This window comes from Miscanthus floridulus, chromosome 3 (genome assembly GCF_019320115.1).
Source record: "Miscanthus floridulus cultivar M001 chromosome 3, ASM1932011v1, whole genome shotgun sequence".
Classification (NCBI taxonomy): domain Eukaryota; kingdom Viridiplantae; phylum Streptophyta; class Magnoliopsida; order Poales; family Poaceae; genus Miscanthus; species Miscanthus floridulus.
Window position 1 is genome coordinate 18904635 of NC_089582.1, and position 18251 is coordinate 18922885.

General features: G+C 47.2%; 1 pseudogene; it reads right to left on the reverse strand.

Moving 5' to 3' along the window:
- LOC136543290 (inosine-5'-monophosphate dehydrogenase-like) overlaps positions 1-16520 on the reverse strand; it is a 29009-nt pseudogene extending 12489 nt beyond the window's left edge.
- Between the last annotated feature and the right edge of the window lie 1731 nt (positions 16521-18251).

Below are 18251 nucleotides of genomic sequence, written 5' to 3' on the forward strand. Positions count from 1 at the left end.
TAATCTTCACTAGTCCATATTCAACCTCCCACTATAATCACTCTAGAATCAATTCTCACCTACAAACCACTCCACTCATTCACCAAAATCAGCTATAATCATTCCATCAAAGAATCAAGGAGCTGGAGCTAAGAATTAAGGAGTGGAACTCTACCAAATAGGCCCTGAGATCCTCCCTCCATCAAACATGTGTTCGCGGCTAGTCAGCGCAAGGGTGTTGACACTCTGTTTGCACTTACAACCTGGCGAATCTAGAAGAAGAGGAACAACAACCACGTCTCTCGGGGAGCAAAAACTGTTGGCCCCTAAGATCTCCCACACGGGTGAGATGACCGCTCATCGTCGTTACTGACCACACACTACATGTTGAGGTAGAAGGAGGGAGGGAGAACAATGCGTGCACACACACAGCACAAGCACCAGCGTTGGCCGAAGCTCTACAGAGGAGATGGCAAAACTAAACTCGCTCTCTTTACTTAGTTGCATTGGGAAGCTATATATATAACTCTACCCATCTAATCTTAGTACACAGACATGTCAGATTGTCATGCTACTATAGTGACTAGATGTGACAGCAGGGCTAACTTTGGCGCCTACCCCTGCTGTGGCTATAGTGCGACAGGGGAACCTTTTGACACCTGCCCCTACCGCTTCTATAGTGTAGTAGCAGGGGAGCCCTTTCGATGCCTGCCCCTGCCACACGTACAGGAGAGAGCAGTAGATTACTTTACAATTCTTCCCCTAATCCTACTGCTAACCCTAGAACCTCCACCATGCCAATCATCTTCTTTAGCTTTGTGAACCGAACACGAACGAGCGGCTTGGTGATGACGTCCGTGAGTTGCTGACCAGTTTCAACAAATTCGATGACGATCTGCCCTCCATCGACACAGTCCCTGAGGATGTGGAACTTGACGTCGATGTGCTTGTTCTAGTCATGGAGAACCGAATTCTTCGCGCAGGCGATGGTGGGCTGGTTGTCCACCATCAGTGCTGGTGGGTGAGCTTCCATACATGTCAGCTCACCCAGTAGCCGGGGCAGCCACATAGCTTGGCACGCCACTATGGCCAATGCCATGTACTCTACCTCACACATGGACAGTGCCACCACCTTCTGTTTTAGCGACAACCATGAGATTGGAGCCAACCCGAGGAAGACGAGCACGCCAGAGGTGCTCCACCGTCCGTCAATGTCCCCCGCCATATCTGCATCGCTAAACATAATGAGCTACAACCTACTCCCACCGGCCTTGGGGAAGATGATCACCTAATCCACCATCCCCTTGATGTAGCGCAACAGCTGCTTCACCGCCGCCCAGTGATCCTCTCAGGGATCCTCCATGAAGCGTCTGAAATAGTCCACGACGAACGCAATGTCTGGCCTCATGTGGACTAGGTAGCGTAGACCACTGATGATGCTCTGGTAGAGTGTTGCATCTACCTTCACTTCGGTATTGGCCTTCATCAGCTTCAGTCGCTCCTCCATCAGAGTTACGCATGTCTTGCACTCAGCCATGTCGCTCCACTCCAATAGCTTCAAGGCATACGCGCTTTGACCGAGCATGAGCACCTCCTTCCCCTATCTCACCTTGAAGCCGAGGTAGTAGGAGAGCGCATCGAGATCGCTCATTCAAAAATGAGTCACCATCTCGCTCTTGAAGTTGTCGATGTCCTCCGCACGCACGCCAGTGACAATCAAGTCATCCACATACATGCCGACGACGAGCTCCTCCTTCCCCCATCACCACGTGTAGAGCACGTGCTTGATTGCGCACCACATGAACCCAAGCTCACCCAGCGTGGCATCAAGCTTGGGGTTCCATGCTCACAGGGCCTGCCATAGCCCATAGAGCATCTTACGCAATCGGAGCATCCTATGCTCCGCTCCCTTGACGGCGAAAACCCGGAGGTTGCCTGACAAAGACCGTCTCTGCCAGCTCACCATTAAAGAAGGCTGATTTTACATCCATGTGATGGACGCGCCAGTCCTTTGCTACTGCCAAAGCAGTAGCAGTCGGATAGACTCCATGCGCGCTACCAGTGCAAAGACTTCCTCGAAGTCGATGACATCATGCTGGACAAAACCTCGGGCGATAAGGCATGCCTTGTGCTTGACAATGGTGCTGCGATCGTCCCGCTTGACCTTGTACACCCACTTCAAACCGATCGGATGGCCTTTGTGGGTGCGTGGTTGAGGATGAACACCGTCGTGGTCACCGCCTCACCCTAGAACTTGTCGGCATGCTATTGGCCTTCATCATGGATCGAGCCATGCTGACCACCATCTGGTTCTGCCACTCCACCACGCCATTCTGCTATGGTGAGTATGGTGCTGTGTGGTGTCGCACCACACCTTGATCCACACAATACGCAGTGAAAGACCTCTCGGCTCCACTACAAGAGCGTTCGGCACCCATCCTAGAGTGGTCAGCACCACTGTAGGACTACTCGGCACTACTCCTGGAGTGGTCGGCACCCCTCCCAGAGTGCTCAACACTGCCCTAGGATTGCTCGTCTCTATTGCTAGAGTGGTCGGCACCTCCTCTCTAGCGTCTCAACCATCATGGATGACCAAGTGCTCGACGACGAAGGTGTTGGTGAAGCCGCCAACTTCCCCTATGCCCGAACTATCCTAGTCCTAGGCCGCCTTCTCGTCGAACACGACGTCGCATGAGACAACCACCTTGCCTCCATGTGTTGTAGAGCCAGTACGCCTTGGTACCTTCCTCGTAGCCTAGGAGCAACATCGGTGTGCTCCTATCCTCTAGCTTGGTGAGGACAGGCTTCATCTTCCTGACATAGCCGATGAAGCCGAATGTCTGGAGGAAGGACATGCTCGTCTTGTGCCCATACCAAGCTTTGAACAGCATCATGCCCTTTAGGGCCTTTATGGGTGCGCGGTTGAGGATGAACACTGCCATGGTCACCGCCTCACCCTAGAACCTTGTTGGCATGCTCTTGGACTTGATCATGGATTGAGACATGCCGACCACCATCTGGTTCTACCGCTCCACCATGCCATTCTACTATGGCGAGTACCGCGCGGTGTGGTGTCGCACCACACCTTGATCTGCGTCGTATGCAACAAACTCCACCGAAGTGAATTCGTCACCGCGATCAGTCCGCAACATACATAGTTTCTTGCCGCACTCCGCCTCTGCACGCGCCTTGAACTTCTTGATCACCTCCGCCGCCTTGTCCTTGCTCGTCAGGAGTTGTAGCCACATATAGCGACTGCAATCATCCACAAGCAAGAGGAAGTACCATCGACCACCGTTTGTGTCTAGCGTGATTGGCCCACAGAGATCACCGTGGACAAGCTCGAGAGCATTCGTTGCACGATACTTGGCCACCTTTGGGAACGACTGCCTCCTCTGCTTCCTGGCTAGGCAGCTGTCACACAGCTCGCCTGCGTCCTTGATGTGGGTAGCCCTTGGACCATCTTCTCTAGCCAACCGAGCGTGTCAAAGCTGAGATGGCCGAATCGGGCATGCCACAGCCATGGCTCCTCGGTGTGCCATGCTGTCAGGCACACCGGCTGCTCTACCTTCAAGTCGAGTAGGTACAACTAGTTCTAGGACCTCTTCACCATGGCAAGAAGTTGTTGCTCCCGGTCCCTAATCCTAAGGACGCCGTCCTTGATCAGTACCTCGCTATCGCGCTCATCTAGCTGGCCAATGATGATGATGCTTGAACGCAGCTATGGGATGTAATATACATCAGTTAGCGTGCGATGCTCGCCGTTCTAGCACCTAAAGATGATGGTGCCACGCCCTCAGATCACCACCCTTCAACCATCACCGAACTTCACTGTGCTGGTCACATTGCCGCCAAGCTTGAAAAAGGCTTCCTTGGAGCCTGTTATGTGGTTGCTAGCGCCGAAGTCCAAGTACCACTATTGCTCCTGCTCGCCGCCCACACATCCGAGGTGGACTTGGATGCGTGGTTTGTTGAGGTTGATAGCCTTTAAAGCCTTGCCGTGCCCTTCCACCGCCATCACCTCTCCCTTCTCCTTGGCCTCAACGTTGTGCAGTGCACAGAATGTCGCCATCAGGAGAGTGGCCTCATCATCCTCATCAGCCTATGCTAAATGAGCCTCATCCTTCTTCTCCTGCTTGTGATTTGGGAACTTCTTTGCCCAATGGCCAGTCTTCCCGTAGCACTGGCAGGCGTTGGGGTCGACCTTCTTCCTGTTCTTTGAAGAAGTCTTGCCATGATGCTTGCCATCGCCACCGTGGCTGGAGGAGGCTTCCTCGAACTTCTTCATCCGGGCAGCCCACTCCTCCTCTGTTAGGAGCAACTTGCCACTATTCGTCATTGCTATGGCCTGCTCTATGCGCTCGTCCACCGCTCGTAGATGGCCTATCACATCGTCAATGGTGAGGGTGGACAAGTCCAGCATCGTCTCTATGGAGAGAGCGATCTGGATGTACTTCACCGGCATGGAGTGGAGGTACTTGGAGACCGCTTCTTCTTCGTCGATGGTGATGTCATGGCTCCTCAGCTTGCTGATGAGCGACTGCAGGTGGAGGGAGAAGTCCTCCATAGACTCACCATCCTTGAACTTGAGGTTGGCGTACTCCTGCTTCAGCAGCTGTGTCATCACCTTCTTTGCACGATCAGAGCCGATGCGCATTGCTGCAATGGCCTCCCATGCCTCCTTAGCAGAGTTCTTCGCCCCCAATAGCTCCCTATACTCCGCTGGCACAACAACGAGGATAGCCTCTAATGCTGATATGTCATCTTCTTCGTTGTCGGTGCCTTTGTCAATGGCATTCCGGAGCCATCAGGCTCTGAGCTTGACCTTCATGGTCACTGCCCACTCGCCATAGTTGGTGCGAGTCAGTGTTAGCCAACTGGTGCCGCTAACCTCCCGCACAGTATGCATGACAACCTCCTATCATGCCTGGGCAGCCACAGCAGCGTCGCTGCTGTTGCCCATCTCCAAACCGTCCGTCATCGCTAGCAGTTAGTCCGGTGACGGCGCTTGTACAGTTCTGATACCACTTGTTGTCCCCTAAGATCTCCCACACAGGTGAGCTGACCGCTCACCATCGTTGCCGACCACACACTATGGCAAGAGGTAGAAGAAGGAAGGGAGAACAGTACGCACACACACACAGCACAAGCACCAGCGTTGGCTGGAGCTCTGCAGAGGAGATGGTAAAACTGAACTCGCTCTCTTTACTGAGTTGCAGTGAGAAACTATATATACAACTCTATCCATCTAATCCTAGTACACAGAAATGCCAGGCCGTCATGCTGCTACAGTGACTAGATGTGACAGTAGGTTTGACTTTGGCGCCTGCCCCTCTATGGCTACAGTGCGACAGGGGAGCCTTTTGTCGTCTGCCCTTGACGTGGCTATAGTGCAGCTGCAGGGGAGCCCTTTCGGCGCCTACTCCTACCGCGCGTACAGGGGAGAGCAGTAGATTTCCTTAAAAAACACAGCCAAGCGCGTTGGTGCAGCAAACCAAAGCAAAAACCAAGCTATGGATCATAGCAGGGGAGGCTAAATTAGGTTGTCTCCGTCGTGAGTAGTCTATTAGCTCATTTCTGGTGTCATGTTGTTGTTTGCAATGATATGTAAGATCATAGTGTACTTGTTTTATCGGTTGTGGCTGTGACTACAACAAGTATGTCCAAGTTTGGGCATGCGTTGTGTTATAAACAGACTCAATTCTCCTTCGTAATACAAAAATACACAACACGCCCTCCTGAGTATTTGAGTAAAAGAAATCCCAAACCTAGATTGTGTTGGCACAAAAATTTCGTCCCGTGCCGGGGCACACGAGCAAGCTGGAAGGGTCCGCTCGATGGAGCTGGAGATTCGCCTAGCTTCAACGTAGGGATTATCGATCCTGCGCACTCCTCCCGAGACGTGCCAGTCAATTTGACCCTACAATTGACAAGGAGAGAAAGCTAATCAGTAATTTAAGGCGAACATGCCGGTGTTACCAAACAGTCCCAAATGTGTGGCTCTGAGAGTCGATATGGAAGGAGATCGACTAAATAGCCGATTCCAGCATACTCATAAGAATAAATTAGTTAAAGCTCATGGAGTTATGGAAGAAAAATCGGTTATCATTCAGGATGAATATCGTTATTTAGATAATATTAGTCAATGACAATAGGATGTCAACACTAATCAGTTTATGCTAAGCCAATGACTGCAAGTAACAGAATCCCTTTTTATATACAAATTTAGTCCATCATCATTTAACCATTTAATAGAGATAAATCTATGAACATATTAGATCTCATCTATCGCTATTACCAGTGGGGCATGAGGCAGAATCATGTAGGCCGTAGAAACAACAATAAATTCGATGACCCTAACTTATTACTAATATCAGTGTGGCATGAGGCAGAATCATGCAGGCTGTAATACAATAATAAGATTATGGGGCTAACATATCTTTTAACCTATCTTTACTTCAACGGTCTCGTGACGTGAACTGCATATGTGAAAACACTCGATATCGGCTAAAACAGCCGATTAAGGCATAGCGCACAATTAAGGTCATGCCTTATCAGGAACAGATCTACCAAATAACGATTCCCACTCCATGGTGCTAACATTGGGGTGTGAGACAGAATCACACAGGCCGTGATAATGGGCCATGGAACAATTTTCGGTAACTAATAGATCTATTCAAGACTAGACATGCCTTAACCGCACACTATGCATGATCAAGATTAACATAAAACAGTCGATAAAACTTAACTCATCGTTTAAGGTATGGATTAGATCAGTTTAGATTAATAAACGATGGGTTAAACAGGATATATGGCCGATCTAGATCAATCCCAATCGGCGCGAAGTGATATTGTTGTAATTCAATAAATAATGAAAGCAATAAGCAATATCGGTAACTTAATGAATCTATCCAAAGGACGTCACCCTTAGATAGAGCCGATAATTTGACCTTAATTTAGTTAGAGCAGTGGAGGTCGACTGGATCGATGTAGCCTTACTTGAACTAAACAAGAGTCAATAACTAGCTTATACCAGAGTCGCAGTGGAGGTCGACCAGATCGATATAGCCGTACGAACAGAAGTATAAGCCATGACGGTACTTACAGACAAGCCGGAGGTTGGCCGGACCGATGCAGCCCTGCTTGCAGAAGAACCCGCCGAGATCTACTCTACTTCTACTCCTAAGGGGTGGCCGGAGCCGAAAAAGTAAGTAACTTGTATTTTATTGATTGTGTGTCCTCTTACAATAGCCGGGGTCCAATATTTATACCCGGAGCCTAAACATGAATCCTACTCTAACACGACTCATTACAATCTTCGGTATAGAAGAAAACATTCCTAAGTTAAGATAACTTGGACCCTAATCTTTTCTTTTTGTAGAAACCGATATGCAGTTTCCTGACGCCAACCGCAGCTCATCATCGTTATCTGCTGACGTCATCCAAAGAGATCCAATTCCAGAGTCATATCTGAATCAGCTGATATTGATCCTTATGCAATCGATTCCTTGATTGACATAATCTTGTAAGCCTTCAAATTTCCACTTTCTTCTCTCACATTTTGATGTAAACAGATTGGTTATCATCTCACCCATCACCACAGCATTTTTAAGTAGCTTATCCACTGCAGTTCGACGTAATACGTTGCACTATGATCTTTATAATCGCTAAAGTTAACATACAAAGCAGACAGTCGGGAAATAAGCAAGTGTAAACATTTATATTTTCAGCGAGCTTTTAGAAGGCTTTTCCGGTTAGCTTTATGACCTGTCCTTAATTTGATGAAACAGCTAGCAATAATGTACCGAGGGATCTCTTTTAACGCACTACCCATGAGTGGGATGGGATGAGCAATAGGATATTGTCCTAAAAATTAAAGTGGTAGCGGTTATGTTTGTAGATACAATTAGACAAGCATGATGCATCACCATTTCATATTGTCAACTCAAATAATGTGTGCTTAGTGAACTTCAGGAAATAAATATAAAAGAAATAATAGAAAAAGGTCATAATCCCACACCTTGTACTCATAAACACCGGGAGCTTCAAGACTGCCAGCCAGGAAACTACCCATCATAACAGTAGATGCCCCTAGATTCAGAGCCTTCACAATATGCCCAGAGTTTGAGATTCCACCGTCAGCAATAACAGGCACATCATGATCCTTGGCATATTGCGCGACCTTGTAAACTGCAGTAGCCTTATAACAAAGAACAGAGAAAAGGAAATGGCATTAGCATACAGGTGAAGGGACCGTGACGCCTAAGAGGGGGGGTGTGAATTAGGCAACTTAAAAATCTAGCTTCTAAAACTATGGCCTCTTTTTCTAACTCTAGCAAAACCTATGCAATAGATAAACTATCTAGATGTGCACCTACGGTTTTGCTAGTGAGTTGCTATCTCTACCGCAAAACAAGTAATGTAAACAATGTAAATGCGGAAGCTAAAGAGCAAGGTAGAGATATGCAAACTCCAATCGACGACTCCGGTATTTTTACCGAGGTATCGAGAAGCGTGCAAGCTTCCCCCTAGTCCTCGTTGGAGCCTCTCGCAAGGGCCAAGCTCCCGGTCGGGTGACTCCGTGGATAGCCTCGGGCCTTCCCCACGCACAAGTGGGTCTCCGATGTGCCTCTCGGCAAGCCTCTCCCGGATGCTCCCCGCCGTCTTCACTATCAAGCTTCCGGCCAAAACGCCGCGGGCCTTGTTCCCTCCAGTACACGGTGGCCGCCACACCACAAACGCGGTTGGTGTGATCTCGTAAGACTTCAAGCCCCTCCGATGTACAACACTTGTGCTCGCAAGCACGGAGTGGCAAGAGGTATGCAAACCTCACTAAACACTAGGCATAAACCTAGAGCAAGCGCATAAGCGGTGGTCTAATCAACCTAAGCACTTCGCAAAGCACTTATGCTAATCACCTAATAAAACACTAAGCACTATGCATGTGGAGATCACTAAAATGGTGTATCAACACCCTTGGTATGTTTCCTTAGCTCCACTTTGCTCAAATGACCGGTTGGGGGTTGTATTTATAAGCCCCATTGAGAAAGTAGCCGTTGGGGTCGAATTCCCGCGAAACTGCTACTGACCGGACGCTGAATCGTCCTGACCGGACGCGTCCGGTCGTCCCAACCGTTGAGCCGGCAATATACTGATCGGACGCTGGCCAGCGTCCGGTCGCCTGCCACCGGACGCGTCCGGTCGCAGATTTGCTGTTCTGAAACCTTACTGTAATCGATCGGACGCTGCTGTCCTGCATCCGGTCGGTTGCCGCCAGCGTCCGGTCGCCTGTCTGCCGAGCCACTTGCCCAGCGTCCGGTCCTGCATCCAGTCACCATAGTGAGCTCATTTCTTCACGATCTTGCATATGGCTTGGTTCCAATCTTCATGCTTGGACTTTGCTTGATCTCTTGGGTCTTGTGCTCCTAAGGTCTTGCTTGAGGTGTTGATCATCGGATCATTACGTCGCCTTCGTCCAAGTCACGTCTTGCACCCTATTGAACTACAAAACAAACACTTGCAAATTCATTAGTCCAATTTGGTTGTATTGGTCATCAAACACCAAAATCCAAAGTAAATGGGCCAAGGGTCCATTTTCCTTACAATCTCCCCCTTTTTGGTGATTGATGTCAACACGACCAAAGCAAGCAAATAATAAGAATTTGGAAGATAAAAACTACCTACTTGCTAGGATGCAATGCAAAGGGCAAGGTTATATGATACTAATAGATAGATACCAATTGAAACTTTACTTAAAAGCTTGTCTTGCCCTTGCAAATGTCCCCATATGATATTATGGATTAAAGCCTAGCTTTCTAAAAAAAAGTCTCCCATTACTTAGACTAATCCATAATCCACTTTCCTCCCTTTCTCGGACCATTACTTTTTGTAACTAAATGCTTGTCTTTGGACCTTCAAATTCTCTCCCTTTGGCATCAAACACCGAAAAGAAAGACATTAGTAGCACAAGGGAGGGTCAAATTTCATGATCCTTTGTGTATAAAGTGAAATGGATCACAAGATTTGACTCTCTCATTATATAGACTAAGCTCCCCCTAAATATATGCATACATATGGTAGAAAGCAAAGCATATGCATAATTAGCAATTTATTTTATAAGAGAGTTTAATCTATATAATGCATGGAGAAAGCATATAAATATGAAATGAAATCAACATGATGATTCCAATTGAAGAATGATGCTTAACTCCAGGGATTCCAATTTCCTTACAATGAGACTACTACACATGTGATAGGTTTTAAAAAATGATATCATTTGAACAAGTGTTAGTCTCAAAGCATCCAAGTTGTAGAATTACTCCCCCTAAATATGTGCACACAGGTGTTGAATACTTGTAAAACTTGTGCACATTGATTTAAGTATCAAAATACCACTTGAAAGATGATATTTGGGAGAGATTATCTACAATTTGGACTTTGGCACATATTAGATAATTAATTTTAAAACAAGCTATGTGCCGTGCTTCTAAACAATTTTAAACCATGTAGGTTTGCTCCAAGGGTTGATAATGAAACCGAGCAAGGCTACCATATGTTATACCTATTGAATGCAAGACAAAAGATTTAAGCATGTAAATGCAAACATAGGCATGAAAGATAACTAGATGCTTTAAGAGTATATCAATTGAAAAACAATACCAATTGAAATGAATACTAATTGAAAGTAATGACAACTAGTTACCTAACATGGGTAGGGGAATTTGGGTCCATAGTATTAACTAACCTACTTGGCAATGACTTTATTCATCATGATGCACCCCATGAAATGCACCCAAACTTTGCCAAGTCTCCAAATTCTCTGCTGTCCGACGGACTTCTCACTTCCCTTTCGGAATCCAAACCTTCTTGGTTCTCTTCATGTTGGAAATGATTTCCTTTGGCATCCAAAAGTGTTTGACCCCATTGTTGGCTTGCTTGTTCACCTTGATGGCCACCACCTTGTCATTTTTCTTCTTCTTCAAGAGATAAGGTGTGGAGGCCTTCTTGTGTTGGAGAGCTTGCTTGTTTGCTTTTTCTCCTTCTTCTTTGCTCCTCCCCCATTCTTCACCTTGCACTCATAGGACTTGTGACCTTCCTTGTGGCACACGTAACAAACCACGGTTTGTCCTTCATCAAGCTTCTTCACTCCCTTGACGGTGTTATCTTGATGAAGTTGGGTTTGCTTCGCCTTGCCTTTCACTTGAGTCAAGTCCTTGGTGAGACGAGCTACTTCTTGCTTGAGTTGCTCATTCTCCTTTGCAACCTTTTGTGTGCATGTATCTACAATAACTTTCTCAACACAAACTGGGTTGCACAAAGGTGAGTCTAAACATAAATCATTACAAGAAGTAGAGGCATCCTTTTTAGACATGTTAAAGATAGAACTTTTCTTTTTAGATGCCTTGGTGGGGTTTGTGCTAATGGCTTCAAGATTACCAACTTTATTAGTTAGCTCATCACAATGTTTGCACATGGTTTCATTTTAGCAAGCAAACTATTATATGCTTCTTGTGAGCTAGCTAACTTTTCTTTTAATTTTTCATTTTTCTTTAAAAGTTGCTCATCATTGATTGTGCATGCATTTGTTGTTGCACTAGCCTCAAGTTGCTCCATTTTGGTAGATAGTTCAACATTGAGATTTGCAAAGTTTTCATATTGTTCAAGCAAATTTTTGTATGCTTCTTGTGAACTACCTAGCTCTTCTTTTAAATTTTTGAACTTCTTTTGTTGACTAGTGCAAACTTTAGCATATTTAAGATTTTGTTGCACAATTGTATTATAAGAAGGCAAATCATCATCACTATCGCTCTCACTAGAGGATGAGCTTTCATTACCTCGTGCCATAAGGCACATACGAGAAGAGCTTGATGATGAGTGCTTGTGCCCTCACCTCTTGTGATGATCTTCTTCACTTGAGGAATCATCCCATGACCTTATTGATGTGAGGGCTTTATTCTTGCACGCCTTCTTTTTTGCCTTGGGTGTGGGCTTGTTTGGACAAACTTCCACAAAGTGCCCCAACTCGCCGCATTCATAGCATCCTTTCTTTCTTTGCTCGTCTCTTTGATTAGTGAAAATGAGGTCTTGAATTTGGATGGGCACACCCTTGACATTGAGCCTTACGATCATCTTCTCCACCTTTTTGATAAGTTTGATTGATTCTTCATCAAGGTCGGAGGTGGAGGAGGAAGATTGATCATCATTACTTGATTCTTGTTCATCATCATCATCCTCATCTTCTTCTTCTTCACTTGAGGAGCTTGAGCTTGAGCTTGACTCAACTTTCTTGCCCTTCATCTTTTTCTTCTCGCTACAAGCGAGAGCTTTGCCTTTGCTTGATGAAGAAGCTTCTTCTTGCCCCCATCTTACGTGACATTTCAAATGCCACTAACTTGCCAATGGCTATGCCCGGGGTCAAATTGCTCAAGTCCTCCATGTTGTGAAGGATGGTGATGATGCTTGCATATTTCTTTTGTGGTAGCACGGAGATGATCTTCCTCACGATATCCGCATCATCTAGCTTTAATAATCCTATAGAATGGAGCTCATTGATAATTAGATTCAAACAAGAATACATATCACGAACAAGCTCATCATCATTCATAGTAAAGGAATCATAGTTTTGCTTTGCTAGACAATGTTTTTGCTCACGGACATTGCTTGTGCCGTCATGGAGCTCTTGGAGTTTTAACCAAATTTCATGTGCCGTATTTAAAGTGAATACTTGGTTAAAAACATCCATACTAAGTGATTCAAACAAGCAATTTTTAGCTCTAGCATTGAAGTGCATTTCTTTTTCATCACTCTTTGTGGGTTTTTCGGGATTCTTGATGGGTTTCATCCCGTCACGAGTGACTCTCCATACACCCAAATCAACCGCCTCAAGGTGGCAAGCCATTCTAGCTTTATAGTAAGGGAAGTTAGTGCCGTCAAATTGAGGAGGCCTAGCGGTATCCATCCCAACCACTCTACAATCGCGTCGGCTCAATGGCGGTTAAGCCAAGGGTCCAAATATGAGCCAACCGGCTCTGATACCAATTAAAGGGACCATGACGCCTAAGAGGGGGGGGGGGGTGAATTAGGCAACTTAAAAATCTAGCTTCTAAAACTATGGCCTCTTTTTCTAACTCTAGCAAAACCTATGCAATATATAAACTACCTAGATGTGTAACTACGGTTTTCCTAGTGAGTTGCTATCTCTACCACAAAACAAGTAATGTAAACAATGTAAATGCGGAAGCTAAAGAGCAAGGTAGAGATATGCAAACTCCCATCGACGACTCTGGTATTTTTATCGAGGTATCGAGAAGCGCGCAAGCTTCCCCCTAGTCCTCGTTGGAGCCCCTCGCAAGGGCCAAGCTCCTGGTCGGGTGACTCCGTGGATAGCCTCGGGCCCTCCCCACGCGCAAGTGGGTCTCCGATGTGCCTCTTAGCAAGCCTCTCCCAGATGCTCCCCGCCGTCTTCACTATCAAGCTTCCGGCCGAAACATCGCGGGCCTTGTTCCCTCTGGTACACGGTGGCGGCCACACCACAAACGCGGTTGGTGTGATCTCGCAAGACTTCAAGCCCCTCCGATGTACAACACTTGTGCTCGCAAGCACGGGGTGGCAAGAGGTATGCAAACCTCACTAAACACTAGGCATAAACCTAGAGCAAGCGCATAAGTGGTGGTCTAATCAACCTAAGCACTTCGCAAAACACTTATGCTAATCACCTAATAAAACACTAAGCACTATGCATGTGGAGATCACTAAAATGGTGTATCAACACCCTTGGTATGTTTCCTTAGCTCTACTTTGCTCAAATGGCCGGTTGGGGGTTGTATTTATAAGCCCCACTGAGAAAGTAGCCGTTGGAGTCGAATTCCCACGAAACTGCTACTGACCGGACGCGTCCGGTCGTCCCGACCGTTGAGCCGGCAATATACTGATCGGACACTGGCCAGCGTCCGGTCGCAGATTTGCCGTTCTGGAACCTTACTGTAATCGATCGGACACTGCTGTCCTACGTCCGGTAGATTGCCGCTAGCGTCCGGTTGCCTGTCTGCCGAGCCACTTGCCCAGCGTCCAGTCGTAGTGTCCGGTCGCTTGTCCAGCGTCCGGTCCTGCATCCGGTCACCACAGTGAGCTCATTTCTTCGCGATCTTGTATACGGCTTGGTTCCAATCTTCATGCTTGGACTTTGCTTGATCTCTTGGGTCTTCTCTTGTGCTCCTAAGGTCTTGCTTGAGGTGTTGATCATCGGATCATCACGTCGCCTTCGTCCAAGTCACGTCTTGCACCCTATTGAACTACCAAACAAACACTTGCAAATTCATTAGTCCAATTTGGTTGTGTTGGTCATCAAACACCAAAATCCAAAGTAAATGGGCCAAGGGTCCATTTTCCTTACAACGAGGACTCAAAGCTCCAAATCTTTGAAGTAAAGGCAGAAAAGTATATATATGAGGACAGATCATATAAGGTCCCATCACTATAGATTTGTAATAATTTTGAAATACACCAAATGCTCAAGGAACCCTGTAGGTTATAAAAAATCATCCATAATTAGAGCACCATGATACTTTGCAAGCACTTGTGTTATGATATTAATTATTAAGGGTGTGAGATTGTTGATGAAGCATGCATGTTGCTCCTTTTCAGAAAAGATAAGAAAGCATGTCACAAAGCATTGTTGTAACCAATATCCTGAATTTAGCTTTTGCTGATACTGGAACATAAATTATGCAACTAGATAGCAAGGTGGTTTCCAAGAAGTTACTTCCTCCATTCCATGACAACTTTATCATGCCAATCACAACTTTATCACGGCTTGGGCATCATTATTAGAGCACAATGACTACTTGTGTGCACATCTCATTTTGTAAAATGCAGCCACCAAACATCAATCATAACTTTATCATGCCAGTCACAAATATACCACCAAAATTTCAGATACCCTACCCTCCTAATTTAACTTTTTGAATGAAACCCGCCTAATTATTCAACTAAAATGAATTACTTAAGTCAAGTTACCTTCCTAATTTCAGCTCAAATAAATTACATTACTCAAGGCTTTGTTGTGCTCGATCAACTCAATGAAAACAGCAAACAAAATCAACTCAATCAATAACAATAATATTAAATATCATACTGCTAATAGGAAAATTAAATATCATACAGAGAAAGAGAAATCAGCATGCATACCTGTCCTCTGCCTACAGCACAAACCTCCTGCGTGGTGCAAATCGATCCAGAGCCCATCCCAACCCGCAACCCATCCACCCCGGCGGCGATCAAATTCTGTGCCTGCGCAACGGTGACCACATTTCCACCGATCAGATCCACCTCAGGGTACATCTTCTTGGCGTACTTGATCATGTCGAGCTGGTAAACAGAGTTCCCCTATGAGCTATCGATCACAATGGCGTTCGCCCCTTCCTTCACCAGCATCTCGAGCCTGCGCTTGTCGTACTCCCGCGTCCCGATTGCCGCCGCGACGACAAACCTCCCATCCGCCCCGAGCGACGGCCTGCCCAGCTTCGGGTAGCTACGGATGCGCTCGATGTCCTGGGTGGTGATGAGGTCGACGACGACCTCGCCGGCGCCGTCGGAGATGAGGGGCGCGAAGTCCAGGCCCTCGTCGGCGAGAAAGGCGGCGGCTTGCTCGAAATCGAAGGCTGCAGACGCCGTGCGGGGCGAAGGGATCATGTACTCCGACACGGAGACGCCGGGCCTGTGGTCGGTGGCGGCGGCGACGCCGACGAGCCTGGAGAGCACGTCCCCGCGCTAGGTAATGACGGCATATGCCCAGCCGGCGAAGTCGGCGGCCGAGGGGGCGGAGGTCGGGGCGAAGAACCTGGTGGAGGAGACCCAGGGGACGCAGCGCGACTTGGCGGCACGGAGGATGGAGGCCTGGGTCTCGGCGTCGGTGTTGCTGTGGACAATGGCGGCCGCGCTGAGGGAGGCCATGGCAGCCTCGGAGACGGTGTCCATCGGCGAGACGACACAGGGGACGGCCAGCGGAGAACAGCCGCGCCGTGGAGAAGCCATCGTCGGGCATGGTGGTGAGAGGGGTTTTGCCTTTGCGGGGGGTTTAATGTTTAACGGTGGCGGCGTGTGGGGCGCAGGTGACGGAAAGAGCGGTGACCGCCGGCGGTAGAGTCGGAACGAGTAGGAACTGGCAGCGCGGCGACGCTTATTTATGGACTAGCAATTGCAATAGGAAATACCGAAATCCTCCCATGTGTAAAGTCTCTTACCGTTCTACCTATGAATTATGAAACGATAATGGTACTGTACGACATTTGTCCCATGTCGAACGTGGCTAACTGGCCTGTGGTTAAGGTTTTAAATAGCCAGCTATAGCGGCTGGCCAAGCTCACAGCTAAGATATCTCACTTTTTGCGCTAAGAAAACTAAAACGCTAATTACCAGAGATAGCTAGAGATTGCCGCTAAATGCCTATACTTTAGCGGCCGCTAAAATGTTGTCAGGCCCAGAAAATCGACTGTGTGGCCTAGTAAAAAGTGTGCCACCGGCCCATCACCTTGCCTATACATCCAGCCCAGTAAAACCATGTAACCCTAGCATCTCTTCATCATTCTCGCACGTTCTTGTCTGTCTCGTACGTCCCTTGCGGCTGCTGCTTCCAGAGATGGTGGCGCACGGTGGCTACTGCTGCTGCTTCCGGTGGAGACTGTGGCGCGGCGTCCCACTCCTCTTCCCCAAGCGGTGGCTTCAAAGAGATTCCGCTGCCGCTGCCGACGGTGACAACTCCTTAGAGCGGAGGTGGCCTATGGCGGTGACGGCGACGCCTTCGCGGGGCTTCCAGAGGCTGCTTCTGACGGCCGTGGCTTCCAGCCGTGGTAGCTTCGAGTAGGCAGCTACCGGTTGCTCTTCCCCATGATTTCCTTGTTCAACTAGTCAATTAGTTTGACCCTTGGTTAATCTTTTAGAACTTGGGAAACGTCACCTTGGTTCGCGTAAAGTTATGCGCTTCCGAGTCGTCCGTATCTTCACTCCCCACGTGTGTTTATCAGCCAATCTAAAGTTAGAAGGACATGAAAAGAATAAAGAATAGGAAAAGCTTCCTGATGCAAATGTATAAAAAATATATAAAAGTGGTTAGGATAATTTAGAAATAGTATATGATTCCTGATGTAAAATTGTCCTCTATATTTTAGCAGGAGATTATTAGAAACTCTTGAAAATGACCTTCTTTATTCCTTTCAATATTTTTTAGGAGTTGTAAAACTACATGATTTTTTGGGAAGAAATATTGGGTACTCTTGGAGATGCTCTTATTATAGGATCTATCGCTGCAACTATGACACTTGTCACTGGATCTATTGCTTGTGCTGTGTTTTTTTTCTATTTTTTTAAAAATCAACTAAATGGTTTAGCTACAGCTATCTCTGGCTATAGAGCTACACTTAGTTGTTGTGGAGGGCAATAGCTAAGAGGCTTAGCCGGAGATTTAAAACCCTAGCATGCGGGACTGGCCCATAGCTTGCTCCTGGCCCGCCAAACAAAAATGAAATAAAATCGATAGAGCGATGCTTCCTGTCGACAAAAGATGCTCGGCAGTCCTCCAAGGGGTATCCCACAAAGGTTGATTGATCGGCAGTGGTGTGCGTAATCAAGAACAAGAAGGCAACAGAGATACAAGAGTTAGACAGGTTCAGGTCGTCAGCACGATGTAATACCCTACTCCTATGGTCTGTTGGTTTGTATTGGCGATCGTATGATATTACGTGTATTTTGAGGGGGTCCCTGCCCACCTTATATAGTCTGGGGTAGGGTTACAAGTCGGTTAGATCTAGAAGATAACCGGTAAGTAATAACAAATTACAGGAATCATGGGATCGAACGTATCCTCACAGATCTCATAGTATCTTCAGGATATTGCCCATGATGCTTTGCGGTGCACGTCGAGCAGTGCCGTGCACCGTAGGTCTTCGTCTTGTGGGTTGGACCATCCCTGGGAGCGTAGCTCATGTAGTCTGCCGTAGGTATCCGGGGTCGTACCCCCCATAGCTAGTCCCCGAGCGCCTTGTATCCGCTATGCAACGACGTCTTGAGCTTGTTCGAGCAGGTGTGAACAAAGCCGAGCAGTCAGACTCATAGTCCGACCACCACAATGAGTCGTCGAGCAGTTGTGAACCATCACCAAGCAGAGTATCTCATGTAAGGCTTACCATAAGTATGTAAGGAGCTCAAGTTCAAAATTGAAAATTTTCTCGCTATGAACCAAGTGTGCCCACTTAGAGTCTGACCATGGGAAAGGAAGG